The sequence below is a fragment of the Acomys minous genome (assembly GCF_964271855.1).
Source record: "Acomys minous genome assembly, chromosome: 7".
Classification (NCBI taxonomy): domain Eukaryota; kingdom Metazoa; phylum Chordata; class Mammalia; order Rodentia; family Muridae; genus Acomys; species Acomys minous.
In genome coordinates this window covers 109,121,262-109,138,870 of record NC_140488.1, presented here as the reverse complement: position 1 = coordinate 109,138,870, position 17,609 = coordinate 109,121,262, and the positions used below count along the sequence as shown (strand labels likewise).

The 17,609-nt window shown below is 39.1% G+C and overlaps 1 protein-coding gene across 5 annotated transcripts in view; it reads right to left on the bottom strand.

Moving 5' to 3' along the window:
- Positions 1-17,609, bottom strand: part of SYTL5 (synaptotagmin like 5) — a 253,795-nt gene that overhangs the window by 224,173 nt on the left and 12,013 nt on the right. The gene's annotated exons all lie outside the window — the stretch shown is intronic.

The window sequence follows — 17,609 nt, the reverse complement described above, 5'->3', positions numbered from 1 at the left end:
GCACACACAGAGATTCAGTCAAAACATTCATAAATACAAAATGAAAATAAATAAATATATGTTTCAATTGAATGCAGTAATGGATGTCTTTAAACCGGGAGCAGAGGCAAGTGGGTCTCTGTGAGAGGCCAACCTGATCTATCCTCTCCATAATATGTGAGGGCAATGTAGTGAGACCCTGTCTCGGAAAAAAAAATAAATAAATATATGCCTACATAATACATATTTAAATGTAGATAAGGAAAAGCAAGCTTCCAGATGGATTTCATATTGACATTGTTATTTGTTACTGATAACAACGAACAGGCATGCACATACACACACACACACATACACACATCAAACTGCCGTGTTGTATTTGTCAGTTACATAACAAATATCATAAGAATATACTACCTATAAGCAGTAATATTGAGTTTAGTCATTCAATCAACAGACTTTTGTAAAAGATATCATTTTTATCTTAAGTCTTTTATAAAGTACATTTACACCAAACTGTTTAAGCTTAGAAGCAATTGAGAGCCGACCTACACCTTTGTCATGTATAGAGTCCACTGTTAGAAAAAAATCTGATAGCTAGATTAAGGAACTCAAGTGTGATAACACTTGCCTTTAATCCCAGCACACCAAAAGCAGGGGCAGTGAGTTCCGGACCAGCCAGAGCCACATAGGTAGACCCTATCTCAAAATTAACAAAAAAAGAGAAAAATATCTCATTTCTGCCAGGCCAGTTCCACTATTCTAATACTCCCAGTAGCTACTTTCATCATTAGCTCTCTGAAAATTATTCCTCCTTCAATGGAATTTATCTGGAATGTCATTATCAGTGTCCCTGGGTACAGAAACATCTATAATCTAAGGTTTTCATGAATTTTCATAAGGTTTTTAGAGTGTCAGAAATTAATTTCAGTTTTGGAGACCTGGAGGGTTTAGTTCTCTCATTGAAATGGAGGTAGCTCATCTTTTCTGCATTTTACCTGAGTCCTTTTGTTGACTGGATGCTCCTTTCTGGGACTCCAGTATAAATGCCTCTTGCCTGCCTCTTGTTCATCCTAAAGACTCTGTGGGGTCAGTGTTTGATTTTTTTAAACCCCTAAGCAACTTTCACATGTGGAAAAACACTACATTTTTTGTTTTTACACTTTTTAGGTAATATATATATTCATACAAAACGCGTGTGCATGTCGCATATATTATACAAGTGATGGGGGTTCATTATAACATTATTATACATATATACAATGTATTTTGGTCATACTGTCTTTTTATTCAGCTCTCACTTGTGCTGATTCCCTCTCTACACAACTAGTCCCATTTCTAGTTGAATTTTTTTTCTCTTTGGTGTTTTGATGAAGCAATGAATTTACTTAGGGTTACTAAAAGAAGCAGAAATGAAAGGTTACTTACAGGAGAATAGGCACCTTACCAGTAGATATACTTATACACACACACACACACACACACACACACACACACACACACACACACACACACCCTTCCCCGACCAGCAACCATTAACTTCCTATAGCACTTTGTGGAAAGGAGGGGTCTTGTGCCCCCTTCAGCTACAGTTAACTGCCTATCTATCCTAGGGGTAGAGTAGAACCTGATGAGTTTTTCCACATAGCTACAGTTAACTGCCTATCAATCCTCAGGAAGGGGTGGGGCTTCCTGAGTCCTCCCCCTCCCTGACAAAATGTTGATAGTCCGCTCTAGGGCATGCAGTCAACAGCTAGTGTCAGCAAATGGTTGCGCACCAGGTACAAGCCAAGCAACTTTATAGGTATTTTGAGTACAGTACGATAGCAAGCAAAACAGAACACTTACCTTTGTAGAAAGCGCACTTAGTAGGTAAAACACATAATGTAGAAACATATAACATAATAGCAGATAGTGATAGGCTACAAGATTAGAGACACAGTCTTTTCCAGAATCATCAGGGAAGGTATTATTTTAGAAGATGTAATGGTGAAGAAAATTCCTGAATAACATACTTCACAAATACTCAATGTTCAACCATCTAAATTTTAGCTCAAAACTTAGTGAAACTCGGCTTCTCTTATGGTCATTGTATTTGAGAACAGTAAAGTTGTCTTCCATCTTCCAAAATCTAACAGACTAAAATCAATGCCAAACTTGTGCGGTTAAAATTGGAATCATAATCATAATCTAAATCTCATGTAAGAGATAACATGCTGGATTTGCTCCAGAATTACAAAGGCATCAACTATCAAATCTTCACATAGTATTATAAAAACCATGGCCCTGATTTCATTCAAAGCGTACTTCATTTTTTTATTAATTTATTCATATTACATCTCAATTGTTATCCCATCCCTTGTATCCTCCCATTTCTCCCTCCCTCCCATTTTCCCCTTACTCCCCTCCCCTATGACTGTGACTGAGAGGGACCTCTTCCCCCTTTATATGCTCATAGGACAAAGACTACTTTAAAAACACTAGTATTAAGGGTGGGCTGATGGCATCAGTGAGACCAATTTGCACTGCATCCCATTCATGCCTTTTGCTGAGTGACTGCAATTCCTCCCATCAAGAGACACAGATATTCCATTTGTGTCTGAATTCAGGTACAATCTTTCGACACTGAAATACTTACAAAGATCAAGCAAATGGGAGTATGAAAAAAAAATCTCCATTTCTTGCATCTCTGTCACTGTCACATGCCTGGACTAATCTACTGGGGGGGTATGTCACTAAGATTTTGTGATTGTCTCAGCATTAGAGCAGTGATAGATACAATTGTGTATAAGTTCCATGGGTAGGGAATATACTTACCAGCAAAAACCAAAAAAAAAAAAAATCATCATTTTAAGTGAGTTCAGACTTCTGCACTAAATGAGTCAGGAATACATTCAGCTGCAAAAGGAGATGAAGAAGGAAAAAATGAACTCCCCTAGAGTAAAAGTATACAAAAGGCAAGAAGTTTGATGCAGTGATTACACAAACAATTTCATGGACCTGGGCTCCTTCTATCTTATTGCTCTGCAATAGCTACTCTGTCATGAAAATTATTGTCATCATATTATCTATTATCCAACCAGGGATAGGGGAAATAAAGACATGCAGATATTCAAAAATAGCTTCTGGGAGACAAGTGTGGTGGTAAAAGCCATAATTCTAACACCCCAGAGGCTGAGGCAGGGTCATGATTTTGAAGCCAGCCAGGTTTTTTTTTCCAAGATAGTTTTTTGTGTAGCCCTGGCTGTCCTGGATTCACTTTGTAGACCAGGCTGGCCTCAAACTCACAGAGCTTCACCTGCCTCTGCCTTCCAAGTGCTGGAATCCAGCTCAGGTTGTATTCTTTTGATTAAAATGTGTCCGTATGTCAAACTCAATATAAAGAAACCTGGAGATGTAATCTTTATTCTGAGCATGCCTGTGTTCAGAACACCAGCGTTCTAGTAACATGAAAAGGGTGAAAGAGACATTTAATTATAAGTAGCTGCCATCACCTCACAATCATAACGTCTGGGTAAATAGGATTAGCAAATCATTAAACTGTAGTTTTCCTCTCAGAGCACATACAAGGTTGTCAAGATCCAGGGTCTGATGCAGGAAGGACTCAATAGATGCCCTTGGCCATTTCATATTCACTAGGGACACAGGAAACTCTCCAATGGTATTTTGAAGGATATTAGCCTATGCTATGAAACTAATTTATCTGCTTGACTTGACTACAATTTCCCCTGAATTCCAATGACTCTTTCATTTGGCTTTCTTCTGTTAATCTCTGGGCTACCTGACTGATGTTCGAGTTCTTGTCGCTTTTAAATTTTTACTTTTACGAGGATCACAAACGGATCAATTACAGTTTTATTTCTCTCAGTTATAACACTAAAGTCATTTTAAACAAGTATCTGTGAAGGTGGTACCTTGTACATATAGTTCTGCTTTTCCAGCTTTCTCAGATCCATTTTAAAAGGAAGGCTTTTTATTTTGGATATTTGGGTGGTTTTCCTGCATGTATGCCGGTGCACCACCTACACACCTGGTGTCCATCGAGTCAAGAAGAGTGTTCTGGATCTCCTGGGACTGTAGTTACAGAAGATTGTAAGCTGGCATGTGGTTTCTGGCATCAACCCAAATCCTCTCAAAGAGCAGCCAGTGCTCCTAACCACTGAGCCATCTCTCTAGCACTCCAATCCCTTTCTTTGGAGCCAAAGAAAGGAATGTTCTCAAAGCCTTCTGAGGTTCCTCCAAAATTGTGATTTGCCCTTGATGATGCTAGGCTCACCTCTTTAATCTTCCACAGACCACTTCTGCCATCTTCTACCTGCTCCTCAGTTCTATTCTCCTTCCACTTATCTCAGCATTACGTGATCTTGTCCAGTGGCCCAGTTTTTTCACCCAAACCAGATAAATACTGTTGTTTTGTATAAAGGATAAAACTATGATTTTTATCAATGTTACCAAAGCCATGTGGTAAGCAGAGGATAATTTATAAGTATAGAAATCTGAAAGGTGTTCTAACGGCTCATCAGTCACGACCATTGGGCAGAGAGGGGCTCATACTGACTGTGCAAGGCTTCCATTTTAGCCACTTTCTTGAGCTCTTACAGCTAACAAGAAAAGCCACATTCTCAGATAAAACACCTCTGTCTGGCACTCTGTCCCATACATCATTAGCCCTATAATTCACTCACTTCAAAGGAAGCAAAAACAGGACAAAAGTCCATTAATTCACCAAAATCCTTCAGAGACACAGTGCCAACCAAGCAAGATATTTTTTAAAGATAATATTTGATATTTTTATATATAACTGGATTTAGGCTTTGTCTCAACATAACCAAGCCATGTATTAAAGTGGTGTTTCTTTCATGTACACAAAGCTCTTCTATGTCCTCATGATAAATTCTGTCTTTAACTTGGAAATTATATGCATGGATTGCAGTTATATTTCAAAATAGCAATTTTTTCTTATTTAATGTATTATAAAGCCTGTATGACTGGGAAACAATTAAAAGCTTTGCCATGTTAATTTATCACATAAATTCTACCTTCTGGAGCCAACTTTCATGGCTCAGTGGACGGAGGCACCAACTACCAAGCCAATGACCATAATTCAATCCTCAAGATCCAAATACTGGAAGGAGAGAAGCAACTCCTACAAGTTGACCTCCATACTCTCGCACGTGTGTACACACACACACACACACACACACACACACACACAATATTCTAGCTTCTAAGTTAGAAATTAAGTGGCTTATAATAACTAAGAGAAAAAATCAGTACATTGAAATAAAGACAAAAATGGAAATTCAGTGATATAAAGAGAAAATAATTGTACTAGTAGCCAGAGAGGAGTTATACAAAGGATTAAATTTGATTTTATAGTTGTCAGAAGATGGAATAAAGAGGGTGACTCCCATCTATCAACCCCAAACTTGAGAAGCAAAAGCTGACAGAACACAAACCTGAGGCCGGTGTCCTGTTTCCCAACAATTTTTAGAAGACAAATATGAACACTAAATACATGAGTGATGGGTATACTACTTATTGTAGTTTGATCATTACAGACTGTACAAATGTTTTGAAAGATCATACTAAGCCTGATGTATATATGTAAGTATATGCTAATTACAATTCAATTTGAGGGCAACCTGAGTGTTTGGCTCGTCTGTTTATATATCATACGCTAAGATAATTGTTAACATCAACTCTTTTCATTCTCAAGGATATACTGATGTGTTTTAAAGTCACCTTACACTAAACACTCCATTCAACCTGACAGCCTGGAACAAAGATCGCCAATAGAAAGATGCCACTGGGAACTAGGCCGTGACCTACTTCTATCAGTAAACTCAGTGTTTGCCTGGAATGTGCTAAGGCTGGAGTTTCAATCCCCAGACATGGGACGAAAACAATGCTGGAATTGTGATTGTATATTTGCTGATGAGTTGCCCAAATTTGTAAGAGTTCATTAAATGTTTACTAAATTGAATGACACAATTGCCTTTTATAAATTGATTTAGCAAATATTTTAAAGTGTTAAGATACGTAGATTTATTCCTGAGGCTTCCATAAAGAACTTTAAAAAAATGGCATCAGAGTCTACTACTTGCTCTAAACCATGCTGCATCATTATGCAGAGGGGGAAAGGCATGGCTGTAGCCCACTTGAGCTGTAACCAGCTGTGATTGCTAACAGAAGACCTACTCATCATGGAAGGAAAGAGGCTCATGAGACCCTGCCTGTCCCTGAGGATTTGTATCCAATTAGCAGTTGCTCTGAGAGAGTTTTCCTTCAGTGCTGTAGCTGCCTACAAGTCGTCCATGGTTCTGTAAGTGATCTCCATTAAACTCAATGACTCACTGAGCTACCCTTGAGGAGAACTGTGTCTTTGTTTCTGTTGTTAGCATCTTATATGGGATGGGTAGAGATTTATTCACATCTCAGCAGAAGTTCACACCACATACTGTAGGAGTCCACAGAGGCTTCCTACATGCAGAAAGAATGCTTTGCTCTTTCTGAGTTCATGAAAACACATTCTCCCCCATAACACGACGGTCTACATCTAGAAGGCATAGCAGACACTGGCACCTACTGGTGAAAATGTGACAGAGCAGCTACCACGCAAAAACCACTGAGTCAGAGAAAAAAAGAAATGAAGAGTAAGAAGTAAAAATGTGAAGTCACTTCTTTTTCCTGTTTGATAGTAGTATCAGACCAGGACAGCTTTGTAGAAAGCTTCTGATCCCAATTGGTCCAGCAGTTCAGAATGTCCCACACAGGACTCCTATTAAGCCTGTAATTTCACCACTCTTGAAAAATGGACCACAAATGCTATCTCTGGCTTACTTAACCATTTTCCCCAATTGGGGGGGGGCTTCAAAGGAAATATGTGCCCTAAATCAGCCCAAAGAAACCTTAAGAGAATGACGTCCCATTGCCTCTAAGGGGGGTTGGATAGATCTCTGTTTACTCTCTTGGTATACAGATGCTTATTTTCATTGGGATTTGGTTATAAGTATTATTGGTCTTTTACAGAGAGGAAACTAGGTTTGACTCAGGGATGGCTGTCTTTTCCTTTATCTTTCTTTTGTAGGTAAGGGGATAGGAGTTGAAAAGAAAGAAAGGGGGGATATAGAAATATAAAGGGAGGATAGAACAAAAGGTAGACTACTGAATCTGCTCCTCATCTCAAGGCCCTAATTGTTACACATATTTTTCAATTCATTTGCATTGAATTTTGTATATTGATATAAATCATGTTCATGTCAAAAACTAGTCTAATTTTATCACAAGAATATATATTCTAGGTCTAATAGATATGATTCTAAAGATATATGAAGTAAAATAGTTAAATAAGGTCTTCAAGAAACTTCAGAGACCTACAGAATACAGCATTTAAAGATGTTTTTATTATTCTAAAGATCCTTTGACAACAAGACAAGTTAACTCCTGGCAACACCCACCCTGCCTCAAAGAAGAAGATGAGCATCAAAGAACATCCTTGTGGCTTTGTCTTCAAATGTGGCAAGCCAGCCACTAGGAAAAATGTCCTCATTTCTGCCACAGAAAGAATTCTGCCTAAAAACGGACAAGTTTAGATGCAGGCAGAGTCAACTGCCAAACTCTGCCAAGACAGGGTAAGTAAGTTCTCAATAGTTCCTGCCTCACAAATATGTCTGTCAGATATATTGGGCCAGAAGGCTGAAGATGATGCTCCAACGTTATAGAGAGTGTTCGGTGACTGTTCAGGCAGTTAACTGTCTCAGTCATTTTTTTTTTTCATTTTGTAAGCCGCTAACCTGCACTCCAGGTTCACTCAAATATTTAAATTTTATGCCTTCTCAAGTCTCTGATGAGTTTGAAGACCAGATAGTTTAGTCTTTCAATTAAGCTTAGTGGGTTAGGGGTTAATATGTTTTTAGATCAAGATAGATGTTTTAAGTTAAATGAGGTGAGATATGATAGATATTAATTTCCATTCAGAAATTCAGACCTAACAAGATAGGAAAGATGTTTACTTCAAGTTTGCCAAATACAAATAGCCAAATCACTATGAATGTAACATTTATATAATTCCTGATCATCTTGTGGATCTTCTTGCTGTATGTAGTTTATTTTGCCCATGTGTAATAATATAAATGTATATGTTTAAAAAGAAACATAATAAAAATATTAAATTTAAAAAAATAACATAAAAATGTGAAGTCACAAGTGCCCATGTCAAGAAGAATTAACAAGAAAATAGAATGATAAAGTCCAGGGATATTGAGTTCTTCTCAAGACTTGCTAATAACAAACAAGAAAAGTTAAAGGGCATAAAAATGTGTAAAATATGTCTGTGACGGGCAGGATGTAGTACTCAAGCCTCACTATCCAGCAGACCAATAATTACCACCAATCCCACAGTCAAAAAAGCTCTATGTTATTACAAAAGGATACAGAAAAGAAAAAAAGCAATGTTTAATAAAACTCATTTTAATTTATATACTTCATTAAACAAATGTTTGACGAGTATAGCTTGTAAGTTTATAAGGGCACACAGAACTTTCTATCATGTATCTGTATCAACCCTCCTCAAAGAGATTATATAAGGTTTTAAATGTAAGATTTGCATCTAAAATATCTTTGATATTTGATGGTGTATTTGACGTCTGACAAGAACCCATTAAACATATGTCCAAGTAGTTGAATGAATGAATGAACAAATGAAACCCAAACTTTTGCTAATTATTATCAGGTCTGTCCTTTAACTTCATCTTACTTCCAGATTCCATAGATATATTCATCACTTCTAAAGCACTAGCTTTGGAGACCCAAAACTGTTCTGGGTTTGAACTGTAGGGACTCACGGATACTACCTCGAGAGCCTTTACAAGAAACAGGTGAGAGATAAAACTACACACACTTGATTGAAGTAATGGCAAAAGCATGGGCAGATGTTCTGATGAGGACCGGTTGACTCAATAGAGGGCTATAGAATAGTGCCTGTGATGCACAGGGACCATTTGGCAGTGCTTATAATGAGAATACGTGGCATCTGCCACTCACATGGGAAAAAGGGAGGAACTGGAGACATGAAAAGGATGACTCCTATAGGTAGGGAATAAGGAAGCCCTTGTAATTTAGTTTCAAGGCAAGAGGCAAAGAATGAAGATGGCAGGCCATCCTATACAAGGGCGGTGGCGACTGAAGTAAAAATGCAATCACCAGACAAGCTTCTGCTTTGTGGTGTCACTCTTCAGTGTTATCCACAGGCTGAAGGCCAAATGGGTCCAAGTGGGTTTTGAGAGGGCAGCCCAGCCTGTGTCCACATTTTGGGAATAAAATGGTCAGGTAGAGCCAGTAGTAGCATGGAGAGTCAGTTACTAGGAAGCAGAGGTGACAAATAAGGCAGTTATGTGATCAGTTAAGAAGGGAACAGGAGACAGTCAAAATGAACTTGTGGCACATGGCAAAAAAAAAAAAACCAAAAACCTCCTTGAGAATATCGGAGGAAGAAATGAGTTCCTAGCAGCCACAAATAATCCTGGCTTGTGAAAGGGAGATAGTATAATCATACATCCCTTCCACTCATCTCTGAAGGCCTAAGAACTAGACAAAATTTAATTGCACTACAGAGGTCCTTTTGATTTCAAGGGTAACAAAGGACCTTGCCAGAAGGCACAAGAAAGGACTGTGTACACACAAGCTTATCCTTTCCAGTCTTGTCTCATAGAACCAAAGGAAAGGGAAATATGAATTAAATGCTTCATAAAGTACATTTTAATTTCCCCTAGACTAATATTTACTTATCTTATTAATTCAACTCTGTCTTTTAACTGGATCATGAACCCTAAGTCCTAGAGTTTTTCTGGCACATCCGTATGCAATTTTCTTCTCTGATATTTGAATCTTATGACTACAAATTTTATGACTCTCTCTCCCTTGAAGGGTTTCCATCCAACATATTTTCAAAAGAGGGAAAGTGATCTTTTCTCCAGTATCCTTGGTCTTTATCTACTCTTCATGCTGAACCAGTCACAAGAAGTCCTCAGAAGAAAGAGCATATGCCTAACATTCCTGGGCAACATTGGAAACTTAGTTTTTCCTGAGATGAAGATGAGCTGGAAGGGTTGCTGAGGTGCTTCAAATGAATGTTTCACTTATGAGACTTTTAAAGCAAATGGAGGAGAGTTGTTCCCGCAATGCACAACAAATTAATGACAGGAAACAAGCAATGGTCACAAAAATAATTAGTTCAATCCTAAATTTGTAGCATTTCATTGTCGGAGTGACTCACTCCTTTCTCTTCAACTCAGTACTCCATTTGCAAAGACAAGAAAGACACTCTGACATCTTTCTTCTCATATTTGCCATCATGTTGATTTAATTTCATGTAGGAGAAGCATGTGCCTTTCTATTAGACATAAAAGGCAGCTACACTGTGCTTTGTTAGGAGGAAAACCAGAGGGCAAGAGAAACCACGACGTAGATAGTACACACATAGCCTTTAAAAGTGCTTGGTTAACATTCTCCACAGTTGAGTGGAGAGTGGGGTCTGACTTTCACACGATCTCTGGTGCCCCATATTTGGCCATGTCCCTTTGTTGGGGAGGCCCAATGGCATTCGGAGGAAGGATAGCGGACTACCAAGAAGAGACTTGATACCCTAGCACCATATTCCCCCTCAGTCACAGTCATAGGAAAGGGGGACTGGGGTGAAAGTGGGAGGGAGGGAGGAATGGGAGGATGCATGGGATGGGATAGAAAATGAGATGTAATATGAATTATTTTATTTTTCAATAAAAATGTGTTAAAAATAAAATAAAGCACTAACAAAAAAAAGTGCTCGGTTAAAAGAGTCGTGTAACATACACATAATTACAACTGATAAGTGGCCATGGCACCACACTTTACTTGGTGTAAAGTCAACTTCTGGCTCTTGGTGTCCTTAGGTAAGAGGTAATTATCTAAAAGACATGGGTGGTTCTGAAATACTGTATTTCGTGGCCTTAGCAATGTATCGGAAATAATTCCTACCTATTTACTTCTACCAAGTAGGTGTTCTGGGATTCCTGGTAACTGAAGAGATTCTAGGATTCATAATAGCTTCGATTTGTTTAAAGGTTTCTGACCTACCTAGGAACCTGTGAGGTACCCAGAGGCATCAGTAGATACCACAGGGCCGCAGTTGTGGTATAGAGGCTAACGGGGCAGACACAGAATGCCTTACTGTAAAGCCTGGCTCCTCCAGTCCATATTGCTATGCTGCTTATCTTCTCCAGGCCTCAATGTCTTTATCTTTTAGGAGAAATGATGAGTGTAGCTACATCTCAATGGAGTTGACGGGATTAAATAGGAAAGTCAATCACATCCCCAGGTCAAAGCTCCTGCAGCTTCCAGAACCTCACTACACAAACTACAGGGAGGAATTTGACATTAAAAAAAAAAAGAACCTAACACAGAATCCCTTCTCCTTGAAAACTTAGAGCAAAGTCAGAAGTTAGATCCACGTGTGGCACAAACCCTCAAGAAATGCATGGAGCACTGTTGCCACAGCACTGTAGCTTTCTACTGGAGTCCCAACAACTGTTATCACATGAACTGAAGGCTGACAAGGTGTGTAAGGCACTGTTATAAAGAATCACAGTCGATTTGTATTGTCCAGACACTAACAGTGGAACAGGTAGTAGTCATCCTGGGGATACAAGAAAGCTCAAATAGACATCAAAACCACAGGTGTTTCAGAAATTTAGCAGCAAGAACAGTGGAAAAGGCTGAGCAAAGTGAGAGAACTCTAGATTTTTAGTTAATCTTTCCCTTTATCTAGATCAGACTAGGCCTTGCCTGGTAAACAACAGATGTTGGGCCAAAGAGATCTTCTGAAGAGGGTAAAGAGAGCAAGAAAATGTAGAGCAACAGTGTCAAGGATCAGTGATTACAACGGTTGCTTACAGAAGATGAGTCTACAGAGAGATGATGAGGGATGCACTGAAAGATGCAAGCCAATCTGTTTGGCAGATACTCCCTGCGCGGAGTTTTGCTTTCAAGTCTGGCATCTTGCTGACCAGATGTCTTTGACCTTGTCACGACTGTTTTTCATAAGACCCAAAGAAAGCTACCTTAGAAAATAACAAAAAATAATGAGTGGTTTCCACAAGCTCCTAGTTAGCCAAGCAGATCAGTGATCCATCTTTAGACTTGTCATCAATACACAATGATATTAAAACCCAATGACTAAATGCACAAAGCCATATGGGCCAACTAGTATTTTGGCAATACGAGACTATCTTTTGATCCTCCAAGTAACTGTTCTGGTCACATTGCCACGGTGACAGACCATATGCTCATCATGTTATACACATAGAATCCAATAGCTTCCCTCCCACTCTGAATAATAACGAGTCAAGGGTTTCAATGTTAACGACATAAACAAATACTGATTTTCACTGAAACTTACTTAAAACCCACTCTTTAAAATTCTGCAGAAATGAAATCTTTCTCGGTTTTGTTTGTCTTGGTTAAATTTTGAATATCAAGAGAAGCATGGCTTTTCCTTTTACATTAAAACACAAAAAGGTCAGGAAAGTATTTCATTCAACAAATATTTAACTGGAACAAGGATCTTGAGGGGAGAAAGGAGAACAAATAAAAGTTCCATGTGGCCAATTTCTAAAATGGTATTTTTACAAACAAATACACCTACATCCAAAGGCTTTTCATTTAGTAAAAATTTCTCTTCCCAGTTGCTGCCATACCAGGCACTGCAGACAACCATTAGAACTTGTGGTGGGAAAAATAGTAGATAAGTTAGGATGAGCTTACAAGTGATGACTCTATTGGGTTCCCGTGTAAGGTAGTTAGTTATTTGGGTCATAGTAATTGACTTATGAGTGTAGGAGATAAGACAGTATAGGACTGTGCTTCTTTCCTTGCATTTGCACCTCAAAAGAAGCAATACACTTTATTATTGCTTTGGCTGTAGCTTTTCACTCCTGTGAAAAGTAGAATGGAATGAGGTCAAAGTCCTGGTTCACAGCTGCCAGGCTATTGACAATCAAATGCTGTTTAACCTGAACCTATTCAGCCAGAAACAAGAGAGGGAAAGGTAGGTGGTTCACTCAATCAGGAAGATCAAAACAGCGCTGCTTTTCTTGGGCCTTTAGACTGGAATAGCAATTCTGGGGCAAAGTATTCATTCCCAAGACCCAGGTCTTCTTCCCTTGGGATTCCATGTTGTGGGAATATTAAGTTTGACCAACCCTATGCAGAGATAGAAGACCAAAGGGGAGCAGGAAGTTTAATCTTTTCTCAACCCTTCCATGTCATATATTGGAGTGACCCACTCACACTTTCTCTGATCTCTTTCTAGAAAGCCTTCTTGTACTTCAGAGAATAGAAAGCACACAAAGAAAACAAAACAAAACATTTTCTCGACTCACTTGCAGCTAGAGTTATACACGTGATTTAATTTATGCTAGTTACAAACAGCCATAGCATGAATAGAACATGGAAATCAGATTTTTGCAAGCACTGAGTTGTAGGCAATAGTGCTTTCTCTGTGGAGCACTAAGTAAAGAACTTCATTTGTATTCCTAGTATATCAATAAAGTAAGAGAAGTGAAGTTCAACCTAAAAAGTACCCAGGAAGGTGGTGCTGCTGCCAGCCAATCAGCACTGAAAAGGGTTTTCTGGCCTTCCCAGAGATTCTTTAAAATGCTGGTGCCAGTTATTTATTGTCAACATAATGATGTATAACAAGTCCCCCAAACGCAGTGAAAAAAAAAAGTAAATATTTAGCTCATGCATTTGCAAGGTTCAGATGGCTTAAGTTTGGCCTATTTTGGTTAGACTTGTTCATGTGTCTGTGGTTAGCTGCAACTCAGATCATGAATGTCTGAGTGTGGGGTAGCTGTCAATCAGCCTTCAACGACAATATACAATGACTTAGTTCTGAAGTGCATGTCTCTCATCCTCCAGCAAGCTAGGAGTTCCATGTTCCCTTGGAGATAATGCAGGATAATGAAAAGAAGAAGTGTGCAAGTCCTTACTTAAACCTCCTCGTGCATCATATCCATATCTCATTGACCAAAGCAAGTCACATGGTAAGCCTCAGAATGGAAAGATGTGGGAACACTTTCCTTTAGTGAAAGAAATTAAAAAAAAAAGTCCCATGTCCCCAAGACATTGTTAGCAGTGGGGACCAATGAAACCATACATACCCTACTACCTGATACCTTCACATAATGACATCTGGATCAAGTAGATATAGCTTATTTGGTTATTTCCAACTTCAAGAAAAACTGAAATGGCCACACTGCTTGCTAGTCAGAGAACCACACAATAAAAAAAATCTTGGGAAACAGTTTGCTAAGCAAATGTACTGCTAGAATTAAGAATTATATAATTCTTTGGTCTGCCTGTCCTTACCCACATACACCTTTTTAGTTTTACTCTTCTGGCCCTTCCTGGCCCTTTTCCTTAGACTCTACAGAGGGAGATTGACAGATACTGCATCTGTGAATTTGTTTATTATCAAAATAGCAGTAGTAAAAGGTAGAGAGCTCAGTGGTTAAGAGCACTTGCAGTTCTGGTAGAGAATACAGGGTTCAGTTACCAACATCTGACACCTCATAACTGCCTGGAACTCTAGCTCCAGGGAATCCACTGTCCTCTTCTAGACTTTGCAGGTACCTGCACATATGTAAAATATATTCTTACACTCAGGGCCACATACATATACATAAATACACATTTAAAATAGCACTGATAGGAGTTCTCCTGGAAAGGAATACAAAGGCATGAGAGTGGCAGCAATTTTAATTGTCACTGTGTGTTCTTTTACTGATGAATTTTTTGACTATGCCTTTTAAAGTTGAGTTTACTATGTCATTAAATTATTCATTTAATGATATTGTACAAACCCATAAGGTATTATATACAAATAGACTGTGATAAACAGATTCCACATGTAGCCAATTGATTTCACTTTCTTGTGGGCTCAGGAACCAGGGCCATAGACACAGAAATTCATGTCACTGGTCAAAAATAAAATTGGATTAGTGTATTATTTGGTTAAAATAGATTACCATGAATCCTTACTGGCATAAACAAATGCTTGCCTAAATGAATAAGTAAGTAAATTAGAGAGAAGTGACAAATCTCCAGGGCAGAATTTCAAATAAGTTATTTTGATAATTTGTCACCAAGGAAATAAAACATGACTCCGAATTCCTCAGGTGGGGCCTGTGCCTAGTAACTTGGTTTTCAGTAGGGGAGTAGAGGCAAAGAATTCCTTGAAGACAGTAAAACCTGACTAACACTCTCTCAGCTAGATAGTGGCCAATATAATGAACATTAAGTGACGGTGCTGCTGATTGTATATACCCATAGCACTACGGGGTTAGAATAGCCTTTGATCTCTGTGGTCTTCCTCTCCAAAACATACAGCCCCATTCGAATCTTCTGAGAACCATCCATAAGACAGATTCCATTTGATCTTTGTTCTTTAAACTGTTAGGGTCATCTTAAGCAAGGGGAAAAAAATCTAAGAGATTGTCACAGCCAGGAGGAATTTGAGAGAAATCAAAGTAAATGTTGTTGAAGAATTCCTCTGCATGGGATGCTAGAACAGTAAAAGGTCAAAGTTAAGGATGTTTTAACATCTGAATAAAAGAAAGACTGTATTCATTGCAGGCTTTATTCAACGGTGGCATATTATTGTTGCTTCATCTAAGGAACATGCCATACAGACTAAGATGCTAACGATCGATCGAGTGGGCTGGATCTATGCATATGGCGCTCTTTCTCCTATCTTTACGGTATTTTTCTGTATACAAAAAGTATCCTCCCAAAATAAACTGTAATAAATATCCACTATTAATTCTGGGGAAACAATCTATTGCTGAGTCAGTTAATCGATGCACATTCTGGAATACACAAAAGATACTATGTAAACAATTAATCATGCTCACACAAGCAGAAAATTCAAACAGGAGCCAGGTGTTTGTGTAGCCCAGGAAACAGCCGTTACTCAAGCTGTAGCTTAATAATAAGCCCATTTGACAGGGACTCTGAGATGGAAAAAAAACTAGCATACATAAAGTGCATACTAAGTACACACTAGCTTTACTGTGTGTTTGAACAGCTCTGATTTAGAGACAATCAAGAGACGGTTTCTTTTCTTTTCCTCATGCTTGAAATTTGTGATATTTCGAGGGCTGGAGAGATTGCTCAGTGGTTAAGAGCCTTTGGCTGCTCTTGTAGAGGACTCAGGTTTAGTTTCCATGCCCACCCCACATGGTAATTTACAACTGTCTGTAATTCCAGTTCAAAAGGAACTGATGTCTTCTTCTGGACTTTATAGGCACCAGGCATGCACATGGTACACATAAACTCATGCAGGCACATGCACGTAAAATTAATAAATAAGGAAATAAATACATCTTTTTTCAAAAGAAGATTGTGCTATCTCTGCAGGCAAGAGTGTTCCTGGAGGCAGGAGGCCTGCATAGGCTCTGTGCACAATAGCTCACCCCAGAGAAAAAGCTCTGAAGGAGATAAGCCATAGGACACCAAAAAAAAAAAAAAAAACCCACTGTGTGCTGTCACGTGGGAGCCAGCAAAGAGTTACTCTGCAGTGGATGGTTCCCAGTAGCAAAACAGAATGGAGTCAGGAGAGTAATTAATTTAAGGGTAAGATGAACACATCTGGCTAGGAGGCAGAAAACCCAGATGGAAGCTATGTGAGGTGAGGCTGGGGCCGGGGATGCACCCATACCTCCTCTACTTTTCATGGAGTGAAGTACCACCACTTTTGTGGCTTATGGCTTAGAGAACATTTGGTATTCACTTTATAATTGTTTTCCCCTTTCCTGTAATTTCCTGGGCTATGCTTAAAGAGAACTAGCTCCTAAGGCTGTTCAGATGAATTTTGGAGGGGGCTGTACGACCTGGCTAATTTGGTAAAGTATCTGATACTCCAGCACCCACGTGGTGGCACATAGATCTTGAATTCCAGTGCTGCTGAGGCAGAGACAGGTGAAGACTAAGTAAAGAAATGAGACAGGCAGACCCCTGGGTCTCCTTGACAAGCTAGCCTAATCAATGTGCCCCGAGTCTTAGTGAGAGACCTTATCTGGAAGCGCACGTTGGAGGCTCTTTATATACAATGGTGTGCTGCCTACAAGACACGTTAGGGCAATGGTGCCACAAAGCTCCAAGAGCTTATTTAACTTAAGGCTCAGTTCACACGATGAAAACCGTATCTGACGATGTACTTCAGTGACCAAGAACCTGAGATGAAATACCCCAGGGTCCTAGGGTAGAAGAACCAAATTATTCTGATCTTTAAAAAAATTAGCATAGTGATAAAATGACTCCTAATGACATTTTGTTACACTGATAGGTCAGTGCCTTGCTCAGTCACCATCACAGAAGCTTCCTCTTGCAGCAAATGGGAACAAATACAGAAACCCACAGCCAGATATTGTCCAGAGAATGAGAGACTTTGGTACTAAATGGGATGTCTCCATCAGATCCCTCCTCCTCAGAGCTCAGGGAACTCCAGAGAAGAGAAGGCAGAACGAGCATAAGAGGCAGAGGGGACAGAGGATACCAGGAGAACAAAGCCCTCTAAATCAACTGAGCAAAGC